Genomic DNA, 18,733 nt, shown 5'->3' on the forward strand with positions numbered 1-18,733 from the left:
GGCCCCGAGGCTGCCGCAGCTCCAGGAGCCTTTGGCCAGCGCTGCCAGGTGTGATAAACGGGCCAGGAGACCAGCTCCTTTTAAAAAGCCCGTTATTAAGCAGCACAGCTCTGGGGTGGGGGCCCGAGGGGTCGCGCACACCGCCACTGCTCCCACTGGACACCGCAGAAGAGGAGGATCCGTGCAGCTCTGTCACTAGGGCAGAGCTGGGCCTTCCTTCCTCACGGGAGTCCCCGGGAAGACTCCTTCTTTAGGGCTCGTAGTCTAGGCTGTCATCCCAGTCGAGTCTCCTTGAAGTTATGTCGGCCTCTGGAAAGAAGCCAGGGGACTCCTCTGGGTCTTCCTTGTTAGATGGTGCTGGTTCTATTCCTTCCCTTTTGCGTGGCTCGTTGTTTTGGGGTCTTTTCCAGTCTGGGTGCATCCCATAAGTCTCTGGTCTCTCTCGTTTGCATAAAAGTCAGTATGTCATCTTCCTCCTCAGGACGGTACAGCAACTCGGGAAAGGGATACAGTGTTGGCATGTGGGAGTCTCGGAGCAGTGGGGGCAGTGCCTGGCTGAACACAGAACAAGAAACACAGGGTACAGCAACTTGGGAGAGGGGGCAGGGCCTGGCTGAACAAGGAACAAAAACATGGGGTACAGCAATTTGTGACAGGGGTACAAGGTAAGTAAACCTGGGACAGGGGTACAAGGTAAGTAAGGAGTTTACAAACAGCAACTGGAACGTATTATTCTTAACAATATCCTGGGACTGGGGTACAAGGTAAGTGAGGAGTTTACAAACAGCAACTGTAACATATTATTCTTAACAATATCCCCCCTCTTATATTTTGATCGGGCTCTAGCCCGCATCAACCATTAACTTCTGGCTCTTGAGAATATTTATCTCTTAATTCTCGATATTGCTCATATATTTCCCTGGCAGTTTTGTGCTCTCGATCCTGACTTTGAGTCTCCATTAACATGATCCTGGCCTGCTTCTTATCTTTTATTTCAGGGATCTGGATGCTTGCTTGTACTGTGGTAGTCACTGTCTTGATTAGGCAGGGGAGTAAACAGGGTAGGAACAAGAAACTTGCAAATGCACAGACAGCAATAAAGACTATTTTTTTCCACCACCCTCCCTTGAAGGACCAAAGGTCATTCTACCAGTCTGAGTTCACCAGAGGAGTCCATTCCTGGGTGCCCACATAAGCTATCTTTCGTATTTCTTTTGAGATGTTTTTGATTACCTCACTCTTATCATCTATCTCCAGGCAACATTCAGAGGAATTAAACTTTCCACAAATGCCTCCTTCATCTGCCAATAGGTAGTCCACCGCCAGCCGAATCTGATAGACTACAGCCCTGGTTTGTGCCAATTGTGTGCTAATGTGGTCTAAAGCAAGGGCAGTTCTGTTTGACACCACTTCCAATACTGCCTGGAGACGGATGATTCGGTTTAACATATAGACTGGGGTACGATACCCCCAGGATCCATCCTGGGCCCACATGGCCGGTCCATATGTCTTAATTATTTCTTCAGGGGTCCAGATCTTCCCCTTCCATTTCTGATTGCTTCCTAGGTCCATTACATGCCTCCTCTTTCGACTGCCTTTTTTTAAGTCATCATACAAGGGGACTCCCAAGTATGACCCTGATTTCTTAGGTAGGAGGAAAAAAGCAGGCTTTATTATCCCAATTGTGCAGCTTCCTGCCCAATCCCCTGGGAGGTGGGTATAGGCAGTGCTCCCACAAATCCAAAATAAATACTCAGGGGCCTTCCAGAAAGTGTCCTGTGTGTCTGTAGGATGTTCCCAGTATTTTGAGAGTTCTCTTAACCCCCAAAAAGGGTTTATTCCTTTTTCTGCACACCCATGCAGTTTGTACCCCTCATGATAAATACACCCCCTTTCCTTTCTCCCAGTGGCCCAATACCTGTTTGGTTCTTGGGGGATCCACCTGCTACCTGAGTCTTTCACCGTCAGGTATCTTTTGCAGGCCATTTTTCCCACAGGGGTTTAGTATCTTCTTCCTGTCCTTTTAATGCATTCTTCCCCAATCACTCTTGCTTTCAGATCCCATTGTTCCCGTCCCCTGTTCCCTGTCTGGGGTTTTTGCTCAGTTAATTTCCACCTTAGAATGTCTAAAGGTGCCAGGCTGATCCCTTCCCAGGGCCAAATATCTGACATCTGGGTGTTCCCACATACCCAACAATTGGTTAAGTTTAACTCTCTGCTGATTCTCTCCATCAGGTCAATGAATAGGTTCTTACCTCGTGTTTCATCCAGATCACCTTTCTTTATCTTCAATTGTTTTTCTTTTATTACATCATTCAGTCCCTCCTGTTCAAAGCAGAGCCAGGATTCTCCTACAGGGCATTCTCCAAGCAGACCTTGCCTAAATGAGGCAGTATTTCTAGTAATCCAGTATGTCTTTCCTTCCTCCTGACAGGTTTCCAATTTGGTGTGATCAAAACAGGTGGGATTGATGTTTGTGTGGACCCTCATCAGTGATCTTAGATCCTCTCCATCATATAGGGGATACATGCTTCTCCACTGTCCCCCATCCCAAGGCTCACCAGCTGGACCAACATCAGTCCACCTAAGAGTCCGGTATGAGCTAGTTTAGGGAGCTTCATGGCTCACCTTCCCTGTTAGCCTCACCCGGTCTTGCCTCTTAGGTTTTTTTTGGGGGATCAGGAGAGATGGTATGGTCCTTCTCCTCCCACCTTCTTCTTTAATTTAGTTGCCTTTTTGGAGAATGTCCTGTGGGAGAAGTTAATGGGTGGGGTTTTCATTCAACCAACTTTGCTAACATCAAAATATTTTACAGCAACAACCACAAGAACTTTGAGAACACTCCCACTTAAACCAACTCACTCAGCAGAGTTCTGCAGTCTTTGTTTATATTCTTTCTGTCTCAGTCTGTTTCTGGCTGCCTCTTAAGAGTCACTCTTAGACTGGTAGGATCTGTAATGGCAGTCCACTTGGGAGAATTCGTGGGGGATTTTTCTGTGCCTTGTCCACAGTCAGGAGGAGGCGATACCGGTCCTTTTACACGTGAGACGTGAGTCCACCCCTTTTCTTGGGTCCGAATAGCAGCGTGGGTCACCAGCAGAACCTGGAAGGGACCTTCAAATTTCGGGGTTAAGGGGGTGTCTTTCCAGGATTTAATCAATACCCAATCCCCCGGATTGATCTGGTGAATGTTTGTGTCAAGTGGGAAGGTTTGGGGGAGATATCCTCTCTTTCTTAGGTTATTTAGGGTCCTCCCAATTGTCTCTAGGTACTTTTTAGCTATTTCTTCCCCTTCTATGTAATCTCCAGTGCTGTAAGGGGTCATTAGAAAGGGGAGCCCAAACATCATTTCATATGGGGAGGCACCAAGGTCAGATCGTGGCCTGGTTCTGATTCTCAGGAGGGCGAGAGGCAAACACTTTAACCAGTTCATCTGGGTCTCAGCTATTAGTTTTGTTAACACATTTTTCAATGTCTTGTTCATACGTTCCACCCAACCCGAACTCTGGGGGTGCCATGGAGTGTGCAGTCTCCACTTTATTCCTAGAGCCTTTACAATGGCCTGTAAGGCTTGGGAGGTGAAATGGGATCCCCTGTCTGAGTCAATGGCATTCACTAGCCCATATCTGGGGATAATACTTTCCAGTATTACCCGGGCGACTTCTTCTGCTGTCTCTTTTTTTGTGGGGAATGCCTCTACCCAATGGGTTAGATGGTCAACTATCACCAATAGGTGTTTATATCCTTGTATAGGAGGCATTTCCGTGAAGTCTACTTGCACACTCTGGAATGGTCTCATGGCTAACTCTCTTCCCCCAGGTTCAGCCTTTCTCATTACTTTCTGGTTTACCTTCTGGCATATTACACACCCCTTTGTTATGGCCTTTGCTAGATCATAAACTCCCAAGCATAAGTTTTCCCTCAGAAAATGATCACACAACCCTTGGGTTCCCCAATGAGTCAGTTCATGTATCTCATTTAATATTTTCCGGGCTAAAGCCTTGTTCAGAAACTTTTGCCCATCTGAGGTTAACCATTCCCCTTGTTCCCCTTGAGACAATTCTAATTTTTTTTATTACTTCCCACTCTTTCTTGGTAAATATTGGTTCCTTCTTTCCGTCCTCTTCAGTTGCTACCTCATCCAGTTTAAAAATTTTCACCGATTCCTTTGGATCTAAGGCCACTTCTTTAGCTGCTTGGTCAGCAAGTCGGTTCCCTCTGCTTTCTAAGGAGTCTCCCTTCTGATGCCCCTTCATGTGGACCACTGCAATCTCTGTGGGTTTGGCCAAGGACTCTAATACTGATTTAATCAGCCCTTCATGTGCCAGGTTCTTCCCTTTGGAGTTCAGGTAGCCTCTCTCCTCCCAGATCTTACCAAAGGTATGGACTATCCCAAAGGCATACTTTGAATCTGTATAGATGGTTCCTTTTTCTCTCTCTAGCAAGTCCAGACCCCTCTTTAGAGCATGAACCTCACAGCACTGAGCTGACCAACTGGGGGGTAGTCTCCCTTTTTCTAGGACTTCTAGTTTTCCTTCCCCTACCTCTATGACCACTGCATACCCTGAATATCTTTTCCCCTCCACCACCCTGGATGAACCATCAGTAAATAGTACCTTCCCATAGGGCAGGGGTACATCTCCCAGATCCTCCCTCACTTTGGTTTGGAGATTTACCAATTCTAAGCAGTCATGTTCTAATTCAGGCAGAGGCTCCCCTGACAAAAATTGTGCCGGGTTCAGGCCCTTGGACGTTACTAGCTCCAAATTGCTAGTATCCATTAGGATGACTTCATATTTTAATATCCTGGCATCTGTCAGCCACTGCTGAGCCTTTTGGCTCAAGATTGTTTTTAAATCATGTGGTGTGTGGACTCTGATCTTACCCTGTAGGGTTAGCTTTTGGGCCTCTTCTATTAAAATGGCAGCAGCAGCTATTGATTGCACGCAGGTGGGCCACCCACGAGCTACTGGGTCCAGCAGTTTGGATAGATAGGCTATGGGCTTACGACATCCTCCCCATTCCTGGGTCAGAACCCCATATGCAGTCCCTTCTTCAGAGTTGACAAACAAATCAAATTCTTTCTTTAGGTCAGGCAGGCTTAAAACTGGTGCTGTGGACAGCTTAACCTTTAGCTGATTTAATTGCGCTTCATCTTCAGCTGTCCACTTTATGGGTTCACAATCAACCAGCTTTTCATAAAGAAACTTGACGCTCTGGGTATATTGTTCTATCCATAGTTTGCAATATCTAAAAAGGCCTAAGAGTTTTCTTATGTCTCTCTTTGTTTTTGGTGCAGGTATGGCTAGAATGCCTGATACTCTCTCTGGGCTCAGTTCCTTACTGCCCTGTCTTATTATGTGTCCCAAGTAAATGACTTTGGGCTCTACAAACTGTAATTTATTCCGGGACACCCTTAACCCTTTGGTCCCCAAGAAGTTTAACAGCCGCACACTGGTTTTTCTTACCCTGTCTTGATCTTCCCCTGATATCAAGAGATCATCAACATATTGTAAAATTTGGATGTCACCTTCGGGATCAAATTGGCTCAGTAATTCTTCTAACGCTTGCCCAAAAAGGTTCGGAGACTCTGTAAAGCCTTGAGGCAACCGAGTCCACCTTAGCTGTTGTTTTCTTTTCTTTTCAGGATATTCCCATTCAAAGGCAAACCAATCACGGCATTCTTCTGCTAGGGGACATGCCCAGAATGCATCCTTTAGATCGATAACTGTGAACCAAACATGTTCATTGGGTACTTGACTCAGGAGGGTGTATGGATTCGACACCACTGGGTGCCTGGTAACAGTCCTCTTATTCACTTCCCTCAGGTCTTGGACTAACCGGTACTTCCCTTCTGCTTTTTTTAACAGCCAAAATCGGGGTGTTATGGGGGGACATGCATGGCTCTAAAATGCCTTCTGCCAGCAGGTGATCAATAACTGGGGCCAATCCTTTTCTGCTCTCTAGGGACATTGGGTACTGCCTGATCCTGATAGGAGGGGTTTTCTTCTGGATTTCAATCTTTATTGGGGAAATATCTAAATATCCAAACTTCCCTTCTTCCGCCCAAACCTCAGAGTTAATCTCTTCTATATCTTTGGTTGTTAGCTTCATCATATGGACCACCATTTTTCCGTTCACTGGTATTACTCCCACTCCCAGTTGTACCTGCAAGTCTCTTCCCAGCAAGTTAGTCTCTAAGTCTGGTAGGTACACAAAGTCTGCATAGCACTGCCGAGAATTTCCTTTCACTTCAACATTTTTTATCACAGGAGCCATGAAGGGTTTTCCCTCAGCTCCTGACACTTCACAAACTTTGTTGCTTAAAAACATTCCAGTTGGGAGCTTGTTCAAACTTGAACGGTCTGCTCCCGTGTCTGCTAAAAATTCTACTTCCTCACTCTGGGGACCTACCTCAAGGTTTACCAGGGGCTCTTCTCGGTGTTTCATCGGGTCCCCTATTACATATAGCCCCTGACACCCCTAATCACGACTTTCCTCTCCCCTTAAGATTTTCTCCATGACATCCTGCTCTCTAGCTATTTCCTCATCCAGGGATAATTTCTTGCAGTCTCTTTTGAGATGTCCAGTCTCTCCACAGTAGTAACACCTCCCACTCACTCGAGAGTTCCTAGGGTTGGTCCATGGAGACATAACCGATTTCTTCCTATCTCCCTCAAACTGGGACTTTGGCTTTCCATCACTTTGTTGATTCCTATCTGTCTGATCCTTGTCTGCCCTAACAATCTCCCGGGCCACCGCCACCATGAGCTTTGTCCTTGTCTTCGTCTTCTCCTCTTCTCTCCTCAAGTAGACTTTTAGAGCTTCTTTTAATAGCTCATTGATCCCCTTTTCTTGCCAGTCCTCTAGTTTTTCAAGCTTCCTCCTGATATCAGGCCAGGACTTAGTCACAAACTGCACTTTTAGTAACACCTGGCCCTCAGGGCTGTCAGGGTCTATGTTTGAATACAGCTGAAAATTTCTCCTCAACCTATTCAACCAGGTGGCTGGAGTCTCGTCCTTCTCCTGGGTCCCATCAAAGGCTAGTTTTGTGTTATTACCCCAGGGAACTGATTCCTTAATACCCTTCACTATTAGGGACCTGTAGTCCCTCATGTTCCGCCTTCCCTCCTCCCTGTTAGGATCCCACCCTGGATCTACTTGTGGGAGTTTATACTCTCCTGGGAGTCCTGATCTATTCTCCCTTTCCCAGATTCGTATCCCCGCAGTACGGATCATGGCTACCTCTTCAGGGTTAAATAAGATGTTTAAAATAGAGTTTAACTCCCCCCAGGTGTAAGTATTTGGACCCAGGAACTGGTCTACCTGGTTGGCTATCCCTACTGGGTCTTCAACTAAGTTCCCTAGCTCTTTCTTGAATCCCCGGACTTCTGAAGCTGTCAATGGGGCATTGACAAACCTTACCCCTCCAGCTACTCCTCCCATAGGGACTTCTCTCAGGGGAAGGAGCTTAGTTGTCTTAGATCGTGTGTGACAGTAGGGTCCCTCTCCAAAATCTTGTTCTTGACTAGGGGTGGGAGTCCTAGGGAGCTGCTGGTTGTTAGGAGGAGGAGAATTGGTATTAAATTTAGGGGTACTCAGCTCCCGGTTGGGAGGGGGCAAAGGGACAGTACTAGGCAAGGGAGAAGAAACTTGGTCTGATGTAGGGGTTTCTGGAGGTAAGGGGGAGGTAGGAAGTAGATTAGAAAGGACTGGGGCCACCAACGGTGGTGGGGTTGAGGAAAAGGGTATCGGGATAGTAGAGGAAGCTGAAGATGTGGAGGGGGATTGGTTTGGGCAGAAAGGGTTTGAATCGGGTGTACAAGGGTTTTGTGGGGGTGATGCAGAAGGGGAAAAGGTCGGGGAATTGGGTGAAGAAGTCTGGGGTGCTGTTGGGTATGTAGGAGGAGGGGGTAGATGATCTAGGGGGTCCCATTTACTACCTGTTTCGCTAGCTTCTTTTTCTTGCTTCTTACTTTCTTTCCCTTCCCCCTTCTCTTCCTTCAACTTACATACTTTCACCATCTCTGTGTCTGCTCTTTGTTTCAGCCACAAGGCTGCATAACTGATCTCTTCTGGACTTGAGCCTCTTCTGGTTTTCAGATGCTGGTACAGTTGGGAGCACATCCAAGGATCTTTAGTACCATACCAAGGCCACTGTCCTTGTATCTCTAGTTTGGGCCAGACCTCTATACAGTAATGGATCATCTTGATCCGGTCTAGGCCCTTGGTGGCCTCTTGTGCATCCCAGCAATTTAACATTTGCCCTAGTGGGCTATCGGGGGGAATGGTTCTGGTGGCCTCTTCATTCCCCTTGGGACCTACTCTCTTACTTAAACACTGTCCCATTGCTCCTCCTACCTCTGGACCTTCACTTAAAACTTACGGTGCCTTTTCCTGAATAAAACTGGAACTGACAGACAACACAACTTCTAACCAACTTAAAACTGGCTCTTACTTAAATTAAACTTTATAAAGGTGCTCTTACTCAAACTGAAAATTTCTAATGACGGACAACTGACCTTTCAAACCTCAACAAAAACTCACACTCTAGGAACTCACTCTCTCCTCCTTTCACACTAGGGAATGCACTCAATCTTCTCACACAAGAATCCACACCCTTTCTTACACTCGGCCGGCCTTCCACTCACACTTTGAATTTTCTGGGGCTTGCAGTCTCCGCTTGCCCCGGGGGTTAGGTCCCAGCGGGGCTTGCAGGTTCCGCTTGCCCCTCCCTACACCCCAATCCCGTTCCCCTCGCGCCTCGCCTCCCTGACCCCCTTGCCAGTGAAGACTATGAGCACTCCTGGGTCAACGTCGAGGGGACCCTAGCACTAGACGCTCCTGGGACCTTCCCCCGTCCCTGTCTCAGTGCCGTCCACAAGATTTGGTCAGCAGGGCTCACCCCGGAACCCCCTGCCCCTCCGCTCCGTGACTATCCCCCTTCCCCAGTGAGAATAGCTTCTGCGCGAGGGCTGACTGTAAGTGAGTGGTGGGAGAATTCCCCCTTGCCTCCTAGCCGCTCCGCCCACCAGGGAATGGCTTCGGCTAAGGGATGCGTGAGTGTATTACTCTAGCTGCCTCGCCCGCCCGCGCAGACTACCTGCCCCTGTGCTCTCCGGCAGCAGGTTAACGACCTCCCTTCTCAGGAACCCCCTGAGCCGAGACTGAGCCGCGACAACTAGAGTCTTTCAGCACGTCCTGTGCCACAGACCCTGGGAAGCGAGGGCCCTTTGCTGACCGCCTGGTGCCGGTAGGGCCTGGGGACCCCCAATTCCAATTCCCCGGTCAGGTCGTCTGAGTACCCAAGCGGGGGGGGTGTGTTCACTCACACCGAACCTAGGCACCCCCACACACCACCCCGGGAGTTACCTAGATTGCCTGCGTGTGACTCTCACTCACCTAGGCCTTCCACACGCCCGGAGCAGCCTAGGCCGTTTAGCCCTTTTCAGTAGAGGGGCCTACCCCTATGTGCGCCACTCACTCTCTTAGGTACCCTCTGCGCACTCAGAGGGGGGGCTTTTATCCCCAGGAGACGCCTCACTCGTTTCTCTGGGCCCAAGTGAGCCTCTTTCGCTTCCTGCCGTTCCCGGCCGGCCCCCTCGCGGGAGTCCGGAACCGCGGTACTGGGCAGTCCGCACGCCCCGGGGGTCTGAGCTGCCAGCCCCCGTCTCACTCACACATCCACTCACTCGCCTCCTACTCGCGCCACCGGTGGCTTACCCAATCCGGCGCTCTTCTGCGATGTCGATCCCAGGCTGTTCTTCTGGGTCCGGTATAGCCAGCTGTCCCTTGGAGGCCCAATAGGGTGGGTGGCCGTCCCGTCCCTTGTCCTCTTCAGGGCGTGGCTACCCCGGACGAGCCCCCAAGCTGTGATAAACGGGCCAGGAGACCAGCTCCTTTTTAAAAGGCCTCTATTAAGCAGCACAGCTCTGGGGTGGGGGCCCGAGGGGTTGCGCACACCGCCACTGCTCCCACTGGACACCGCAGAAGAGGAGGATCCGTGCAGCTCTGTCACTAGGGCAGAGCTGGGCCTTCCTTCTTCACGGGAGTCCCTGGGAAGACTCGTTCTTTCAGGCTCGTATTCTAGGCTGTCATCCCAGTCGAGTCTCCTCGAGGTTATGTCGGCCTCTGGAAAGAAGCCAGGGGACTCCTCTGGGTCTTCCTTGTTAGATGGTGCTGGTTCTATTCCTTCCCTTTTGCGTGGCTCGTTGTTTTGGGGTCTTTTCCAGTCTGGGTGCATCCCATAAGTCTCTGGTCTCTCTCGTTTGCATAAAAGTCAGTATGTCATCTTCCTCCTCAGAGCGGTACAGCAACTCGGGAAAGGGATACAGTGTTGCCATGTGGGAGTCTAGGAGCAGTGGGGGCAGTGCCTGGCTGAACACAGAACAAGAAACACAGGTACAGCAACTTGGGAGAGGGGGCAGGGCCTGGCTGAACAAGGAACAAAAACATGGGGTACAGCAATTTGTGACAGGGGTACAAGGTAAGTAAACCTGGGACAGGGGTGCAAGGTAAGTAAGGAGTTTACAAACAGCAACTGTAACATATTATTCTTAACAGAGGGGAGCGGCAGACAGAGACGGGGAGCAGCAATACAAACTTGACCCGCAGCAATCCAGACAGGGGGGGCTTCCAGGACCCCACAGTGGAGAGACCAGAGAGGGTAAACGCATGGATGGGTGTTTTTGGTGAATCTGGGTCATTTGTGTATTTTAGGGGACTGAATATTAGTGTTTTGTTGGTTTATATGGGCACCAGATGCCCGGTGACTTCTAGGGATGGACTTGGAGAGTAGGAAACCCCTAACCCAAAGTGCTCATCCGTTGCATTTTCTGAAACCAGGATTTGTCATTCCTAAACTTTGGCCAGATGGAGAAGGAGGCTGCGAGGAAGAGGAAGATGCCCCAGGACACCCAGGCAGGTGAGGAGGAAGTCAGTGCCCCTTTCCCCCTCTCTCCTGCTCCATCTCCCAGCCCAGCCTGGCCCCCGGCTGCAGGACAACCCCGCTGCCGACGCCGTCCTGCCGGGGACGCACTGGGGGGATCTCCTTCCCTTTCCCTCTGGCACGGAGGCAAATCCCATCCTCTCCTTGTCCTTCCTCCCCCAGACAAGGAGCTGAGGATGGAGACCAGGGAGGACAAATCCCCGCGGCAGAACCTCGTGAGAGAGGCCGTTCTGAGCAGCTCCACGGCACAGGAATCCAACGGGGAGGAAAAGCTTCCGAGATCCCGCAGGAGGAGGGGCTCCAAACCCATCCCAGGGTGCTCTGAGGAGGAAAGACCCACCCTGTGCCGGGAAGGCGGCCGGAGATCCAGCCATGGCTCTGAGCTGGTGGTCCATGAGCAGCTTCAGGATGGGGAGAAGCGCTACAAGTGCTTGGAGTGTGGGAAGAGCTTCAGACGGAGCAACCAACTGATCTGCCACCAGATGATCCACACTGGGGAATGGGCCTATGAGTGTGGGGAATGTGGGAAGGGCTTCAGCTGCAGCTCCCAACTCATCATCCACCAGCACATCCACACTGGGGAGAGGCCCTACGAGTGTCTCGAGTGTGGGAAGAGGTTTCAGAGCAGCTCCAATCTCCTCAGGCACCAGCGAATTCACACGGATGAGAGGCCCTTCCGCTGCCCTGACTGTGGGGAGGGCTTCAAGCAAAACTCCCACCTCATCATCCACCGGCGCATCCACACTGGGGAGAGGCCCTACGAGTGTGGGCAATGTGGGAAGAGCTTCAGCCACAGATCCAACCTCAATACCCACAAACACATCCACACTGGGGAGAGGCCTTACAAGTGTACCCAGTGTGGGAAGAGCTTCTCAGACAGGTCTAACTTTGGCAGACACCAACGGAGGCACCGGTAAGGGAAGCCCTACAAGTGCCTCAAAATACATGAAGAGCTTTGTGCACTGCTCCAGCTTCATCCGCCCATGGAGAATCCACATTGGGAAGAGACCTGGTGATCCATGTTCCCTGGGATCCATGCTGGGAGGACACCTGTACCTTTTCCTGCCCATGGCAATGACATAATGTGAGATCAAAGAACATGAGAGTCTGACCATGTCCCTGGCATTATATTCAATCCCATCTCAGGTCATTGCCAGGGGCTGGAAAAGGACTACCTCTCTCTCACCAGAGGAGAAGAGTGTCCTTTCTTGGCAGGAGGAAATACGTGGCCAGGAAGAGCCAATAGGTTGTTTATTAGTTTTCCCTGTAAATAATTTGTCTTACCCCTTCTGTTATCAAAATTATTTCTGTTCATGTTAATTCCTCATCTCATGGCTGTTCTCAATAAATTGTTCTTATCCCAGCCTGGGATCTTTGCCTTTTGTGCTTTCCATGGCAGGCGGGAGGGAAGCGAGCAGCAGCGCGGTTTCAGCAGGAGCAGGAAATTGGGGAATGCCATTCCTGAAGCCCAGCCCGTGGAAACCGAGCATCCCAGCTGGTGCCAGGCCTGGTTGCCATGGCAGCAGCCTTGGGAGCGGGTCCCTGGCTGGGGGCTGCGGGAACCTCTTCCCTCTGGTGCCCAGGAACAGGAGTGGAGGGAGCGGCTGGAGCTGAGGCGGGCAGGTTTAGGCTGGATGTGAGGAAAAGGTTTTTCCCGCGAGGCTGCTGGGGCACTGAACAGGCTCCCCAGGGAAGGCTCCCAGCTCCAGGGCTGGCTGAGCTCCAGCAGCGTTTGGCCAGCGCTGCCAGGCCCAGGCTGGGATTGTTGGGGTGTCCTGTGCAGGGCCAGCAGTTGGACTGGAGGATCCCCATGGCTCCCTCCCAACTCAGCCAATTCTGTGGCTCTGGGATCCCATGAGCCTGGGGATGGGACTGCAAATGGTTGCCATGGCAATGGGCTCTGGCTCCAGGCCTGAGCTGGTGTCCATGGCAACCACCCCTGGCATGGGGTCTCCATGGAGCTGCCAAGGGACTGACCATAGCAACAGGAGCTGTGATGGTTGCCATGGAAACAGACAATGGCAACAGGTCCTGGTGATAGTTGCCATGGAATCAGACCATCGCTACATGGGGGTAGGGATGGTTGCCTACCAAGGATGAGATTTGTTACAGGCCCTCAGGAGGGCTCCATGGGGACATTCCAAGAGTCTCCAGGCTGTTCAGGAGCTGGAATATCACAGGCAGAGACAGGGGCTCCACAGAGACCTCCCAGGGATTTCTGGGGATGCTGAAGAGCCGTGTGCTCAGACGCTGTCCCAGCAATTCCATGGTGACATCCCAGGGCCTCATGGGCTGTAAAGGCACCGCTCTGTCACAGGCACTCCCGGGGGCTCCACGGTGACATCCCAGGAGTCCCCAGGCTGCCAAAGTGCTGGGATGTCACAGACACTCCCAGCGCTTCCTGTCATGGGCAGAGTGGGAGCTTCTGGCAAAAGGTTTATTTCTTTATTGGAGAAACTCCTGCTGAGTCATGAGGTGGAGAAATGACACCCAGCAGCCACCAGATATGATCAAACCCCTCCAGGTCACCTACACTTTTAAATTCTTTCAAAGACAGGAGACTGGGAGTGGCTGGATCCAATCCCAGCCCCAGACTATGTTAAAGGTTTATGTGTGAATATTAGACAGGTGGAAGTGAAACATAATGCAATTTGTCCCACACGATTAACAGTGTTATACCAGAGATATTGATATAAATACAGCTACAATTGATTCTGATCATGATTAGAGAGAAGGATTTATTTCGATCACAGAGCAAATAAAAAAAGAGTTATTTACTCCGGAGTAGAGGAGCTATAACAATTATTAGACTATAGTGCTCTAGGAAGCAATTTTGAAGTAAACAGGGCTTTGCTGGAGTTATTTGAGCCCATTCCAGGCACAGCCTCCTGCTCCAGCAGGAACTGCCTTTCCTGTGCCATGGCCAGGGCAGATCCCACTGCAGGAAAAGCCCCAGGCCAGCCCCAAGCCAGGGAAGGGCTCGGGCACAAGTGCAGAGTGCCGTGCTGGGAGCTGTGCCAGGGACAGCCTGAGGCACCAAAGGCACCTTGGCAGCAGCAGCTGCTTCCAGGCCATGGCCAGAAGGCTCCCTTGGCACCCCGACCTGGTGGCCAGCACTGCAGAGCTGCTGCTTCAGGGCTCATTTCTGGCTGGGCTCTGAAAAGCCACTGCTGCTCCAGGAGCCTGACTGGGAAGCAATTGGCCCCAGCACCTTGGGGACAAGATAATAATGAAACAACTCTTCATGCCAGCAGAGACAAGGCAGGGACAGAGGAAAGGGGAGAGCCAGGCCCAGGGGACATGGCTGCAATGGTGATGGCTGTGAAGTCAGTGCCACTGCAGCAGCCTGGCTGGCCCTCAGCAGACATTCTGGCCAGGAGGGTTGTGAGGGCACCCAGCACATCAGAGAACCCCCACAACAGCAATTCCATCTTTGGGGAGGGGCTTTCACTGTGTCAGGTTGCACAGAGCTCCTGCTCTTGGAGCATTTCTGGGATGGGGCATCCATTTCTCTGGAAAAGCAGCTGCAGTTTTGTGCCACTCTGATTGTAAAATATTTCCTCCTTCTAACAAATCCAAATCCACTCTAGATCTCTTTAAAGATATTGATCCTTGTTGTGTCATTGCAAGATCTGGGAGGAAATAACTTTGACCAGTGTTTCCATCTTCACAGACCATGGAGAGGACCCAAAAATCTCCCAGGATGGGATTTGGAGGCCTCATCACATAAGCAGCAGGTAGAGGCTGAGGGCCCTGGGCTGTGCAGCTGCAAGGTCCTGCCAGAGGCAACTTGTGCAGCCCTTTGGCCATGGCTGCTGGCCCTGGGCCTGAGGCCAGCAGGGGACAAGTGACCCTGGCAGCCCTGGGGCCTCATTGCCTCCTTGTCCCTGCTCAGCAGCCTGGCAGGGGCCGCCCCATGGTGCTGCCCTTGGCATTGCACATCCCCACATGCCAGTGGCCCGGGAAGAGCCCTGAGCCATGAGGGAGGGACAGCATCTGCCTTGCCAGGGGCTGGGGCTCAGCCCTTGGCCCTTGGCATTCCTGAAACACATCCAGCTTTGCTCAGCACCACAGACACCTTTCCCTTGCTTGTCCCCAGCTGCCATCAGGGCCTCCAGTCTTCTGCTCTGCCTGGAACCTGGGGACGCTTTCTCACTCGTGTCTCTCATTTCAACTACAAGAAACTTCAGTGTTTCCATCTGACCTGGAGCTCTTGAGAAGTTTCTGGAGCATACTCTGAGGGACTGAGTGTGATGCCAAGAGCCCCAAAGGCCCGAGAGGGTGATGAAAGTGCTGGTGCTGTGTCTGTGCTGCTGAGCTGGGCCGGGCTCCTGGCCCAGAGGCAGCTCCTGGCAAGGGCAGCGCTGCAGAGAGACAGCTCTGGCCAGGAGCAGCTCCTGAGCACAGCCCAGCAGGGCTGGGGCCCTGCCAGGGCAGCTCAGGGACACAGAGAGCAGGCCCAGACAGAGCTGCCAGGGGCTCAGCACTGGCAGGGGCTGTGGGATGTGCCAGAGGGGGCTGTGTCCCAGCAGCACCTCTGTGGCTGTGTCCTGGAGCCCCAGAGCAGCTGTGATGTCAGAAAGGGGCTGTGTGACGGCTCCGAGTGGGTTGTGTGAGGTCACAGATGGGGCTGTGACATCACAGAGTTTGTTGTGTGAGGTCACTGAGCAACTACAGCATCATAGAGGGGACTGTGTGACATCACAGATCTGACTGTGACATCACAGATGTGACTGTGACATTAGACATTAGATATATGACATCACAGAGAAGGCTGTGCCATCACTGATTGATTGTGTGACATCACAGACCAGGCTGTGAAGCCACATGGTGGTGATATGAAATCCTAGAGTGGGCAGTGACATCATAGAAAAGCCATGTGACATCTCAGGACAGGTTGTATGACATCACAGTGCTGACTGTGAGATCATAGAGTGAACAATGACATCATATGTTGCTGTGTGACATCACTGGAGAAAATGTGACCTCACAAGGTGGGTTTGTGTCATATGAGGGGGGCTGTGACATCACAGAATGGTGGTTTGACATCCCAGAGCAGGTTGTGTGGCATCAGCGAGTGGGATGTGACATCACAGGTGGCTGTGTGACATCACAGGGTGTACTGTGAGGTCACTGGGGAGGTCTCTCCGCACCGACCCCCCCTCACAGTTCCCCCCAGAGAACTCCAAAGCTGCTTGTACAGCAGTCTGTCTGCACAGAAACACTTCCAGGGCTCTCTGCATTTCCCTTCCCTCACTCTTGCCTCACTCACACACCTCCCAACAACCCACTTGGTGCTTTCAGCTGCAAGGAGTTCAAAGCTTGTCTGTCCTTCAGCAGCTGCTCTAATTCTGCCTTCAGACAACTCTGGGGTTGTGTTCATTGTAGAACTCCCTGTGTGTCTGAAACATTCCTTGCCTGGTTCTGCCTTGGGGAAGGGGAACCTCCTTGGGCTTGGCACACACTTGAGGAGGGTGTCTGTTTTCCATGGGGAAACTCAGCAGTTTTAGATTGCTAAAATCAAAGAAGGAAAACCCCTCTTTGCCTGAGTGCAGCCAGTTCTGTGAGCAAAGCAGGTCCCAGGAGAGTGAGGAGAGACAGGATGGGGCTGGGGAATGTGGAGCAAGGTTGTCCCCACTGGGTCAGACCTCAAGGCACAGCTTCTCTGACCTGGCCAGACCTCCTTAGGAGAGACCCTGGATCAATATCCATCACTGAATGCTGCAATCACCTCTGCTCTAAAGAGAACAGGAATAAAAGACACTCTTTGAAACAGGAATACATATTTCCTAGAAGCTCTTTGAACTATTTTTCCATAACTGTTGAAGGAAACTTTCCTAGGAACTGCACCAGACCAGAGGGAAATCAAGGCACAGCCATGGTTTGTTAGGATTTGCTTGATCCTAATGAGCCCCGTGGTGCATTTGGAGCTGAGCCCTTGAACCTCAGGGCCTGAGAGGAGATTGCACAAACCTTTCCAAGAGTCAAGGTCAAGGAAAGACCCAAAGTGTCTCCAGGCATTAATGGGTGCCACTGAGGTCCATCCCCAGCACAGGCTCCTCATGGACTCCTTGGAGGAGAGAACTGGAGGCCAGGATTGCACAAAAACCTCCCAGAGACTCAGTGTGGGAAGGAAAATCCAAAGTAGCTGAAAAAGCCCTGAGTATCTCAAAGTATTGATGAGCCCCACTGAGTGTCAATGCAAAGCTCCCAAGGGACTCGTTAAAGCAGATAATTGGGGCCAGGATTGCACAAACTTCTCAGAGACTCAGTGTGGGAAGGAAAAAGGAAAGTGCCTTAAGAACCTGAAGTACCTTGAAGCATTAATGAGCCCCACTGAGTGTTGTTACTGACAAAGGCTCTCAAGGGACTAATTACAGCAGATAATTGGAGGCCAGGATTGCACAAAGCTCTCAGAGACTCCAAAGCAAAAGCCAAAGTCCTTTGAAAAAGCTGCAGTCCCTGGGAGCATGAAGGAGCCCCCAGGGCCATTCCTGAGCAAGGCTCCCCAGGGACTCCTTCCAGCAGATCCCTGAGGCCACTGGCATGTGGGCTAGGGGGGAGGCTGAGGGCAGGCCAAGGGGGTGACAGTGGCCAGCCTTGCTGGGGCTGTGCCAGGAGGCCCCAGGGCCTCAGGACAAGGTGTCTCCTCACAGCCCTTGCTGGCACAGCATTGGCTGCTGTGGCCCAGGGCACCAAGCCTTGGCTTCTCTTTGCCCCCAGCTGTCATCAGTGCCTCCAGTTCTCTGCTCTGCCTGGGGCCTGGGGACACTTTCTCAGTCACATCCCTCAGTGGGACCCATTAAAAGTGAAAGAAACTTTGGAGTTCCATTCTGACTTGGAGTTCTTGAGAGCTTTCTTCCCCTCCCTGTCAGGGGCTGATGTTCAGGGCCTCAGCACAAAGCCCCAAGAGGCTCATTAAAGTCCTGCTGCTGTGTCTGTGCTGCTGAGCTGGGCCGGGCTCCTGGCACAGAGGCAGCTCCTGGAAACCAAGAAGAGCTTCAAAAGCACATTTCTCTTGCTGAGCAGCTCTTCTGCCAGCCCAGCAGGGCTGGGGCACTGCCTGCAGCCACCCTGGGCACAGCCCAGAGGCACAGAGAGCTTCAATCAGTCAGGGCTGGGAAGGGGCTGAGAAGTGCCTGGGGCAGAATCCCTGCCAGCCCTTGGCACAGGAAGCCTCTGGCTGCAGGACAATGCAGCTGCAGCTCCTGGAGGCATCTCCTCAAGCTGGAACATGCCAGTGCCTACAGACCCTGTGAGTACATTCTCTGCCTGTCCCTTGTGCAGAGCAGCCAGGGGTGCCCAGGGCTGTCCTGCAGAGCAGGGTCCTGCAGCCCAGGGCGCTGTGCTGGGGCAGGGACTCTGCTGCCTGCCAGGGACAGCTCTCAGCCGGCCCGGGGAGCTGCTCCCAGCGCTGGGGAGAAGCTGTGGGGGGAAGGAGCCACCCTGAGCAGGGCAGGGGCTGCTGCTGAGAGGGGCTGTGTGGGGCAGGGCTGCTCCCAGCTCCAGACCTGCCTGGACACAGCTCCAGAGGACACTTCCCAAAAGAAGGTGAGACTGGAATTGCTGTAAAGATCAGGAGCTTTCCTGAGACTGTTTTCAATTTCTTTCTTTAAGCAGGGCGGGAAAGTTGTGATGATGACAAAAATATTTTTGCTTTTTATATATGTTTAATGTATTTTTAGATCTATAAACTATTATTATATAGTTGTAAAATTATAATCCTTAATTAACACTATTAAACTACTATTATATACTTATATAACTATTATCCTTAATTAAATC

At 51.4% G+C, this 18,733-nt stretch overlaps 2 protein-coding genes across 8 annotated transcripts in view; one reads left to right on the top strand and one right to left on the bottom strand.

The window, feature by feature from the left end:
- The window catches only part of LOC147646628 (maestro heat-like repeat-containing protein family member 7), a 170,475-nt gene that overhangs the window by 89,443 nt on the left and 62,299 nt on the right, over positions 1-18,733 (top strand). The window lies entirely within an intron of this gene.
- Positions 1-18,733, bottom strand: part of LOC147646629 (maestro heat-like repeat-containing protein family member 7) — a 237,373-nt gene that overhangs the window by 72,252 nt on the left and 146,388 nt on the right. The window lies entirely within an intron of this gene.

The sequence above is a fragment of the Cyanistes caeruleus genome, unplaced genomic scaffold, assembly GCF_971803275.1.
Source record: "Cyanistes caeruleus unplaced genomic scaffold, bCyaCae1.hap1.1 HAP1_SCAFFOLD_89, whole genome shotgun sequence".
In the NCBI taxonomy this organism is placed as follows: Eukaryota; Metazoa; Chordata; class Aves; order Passeriformes; family Paridae; genus Cyanistes; species Cyanistes caeruleus.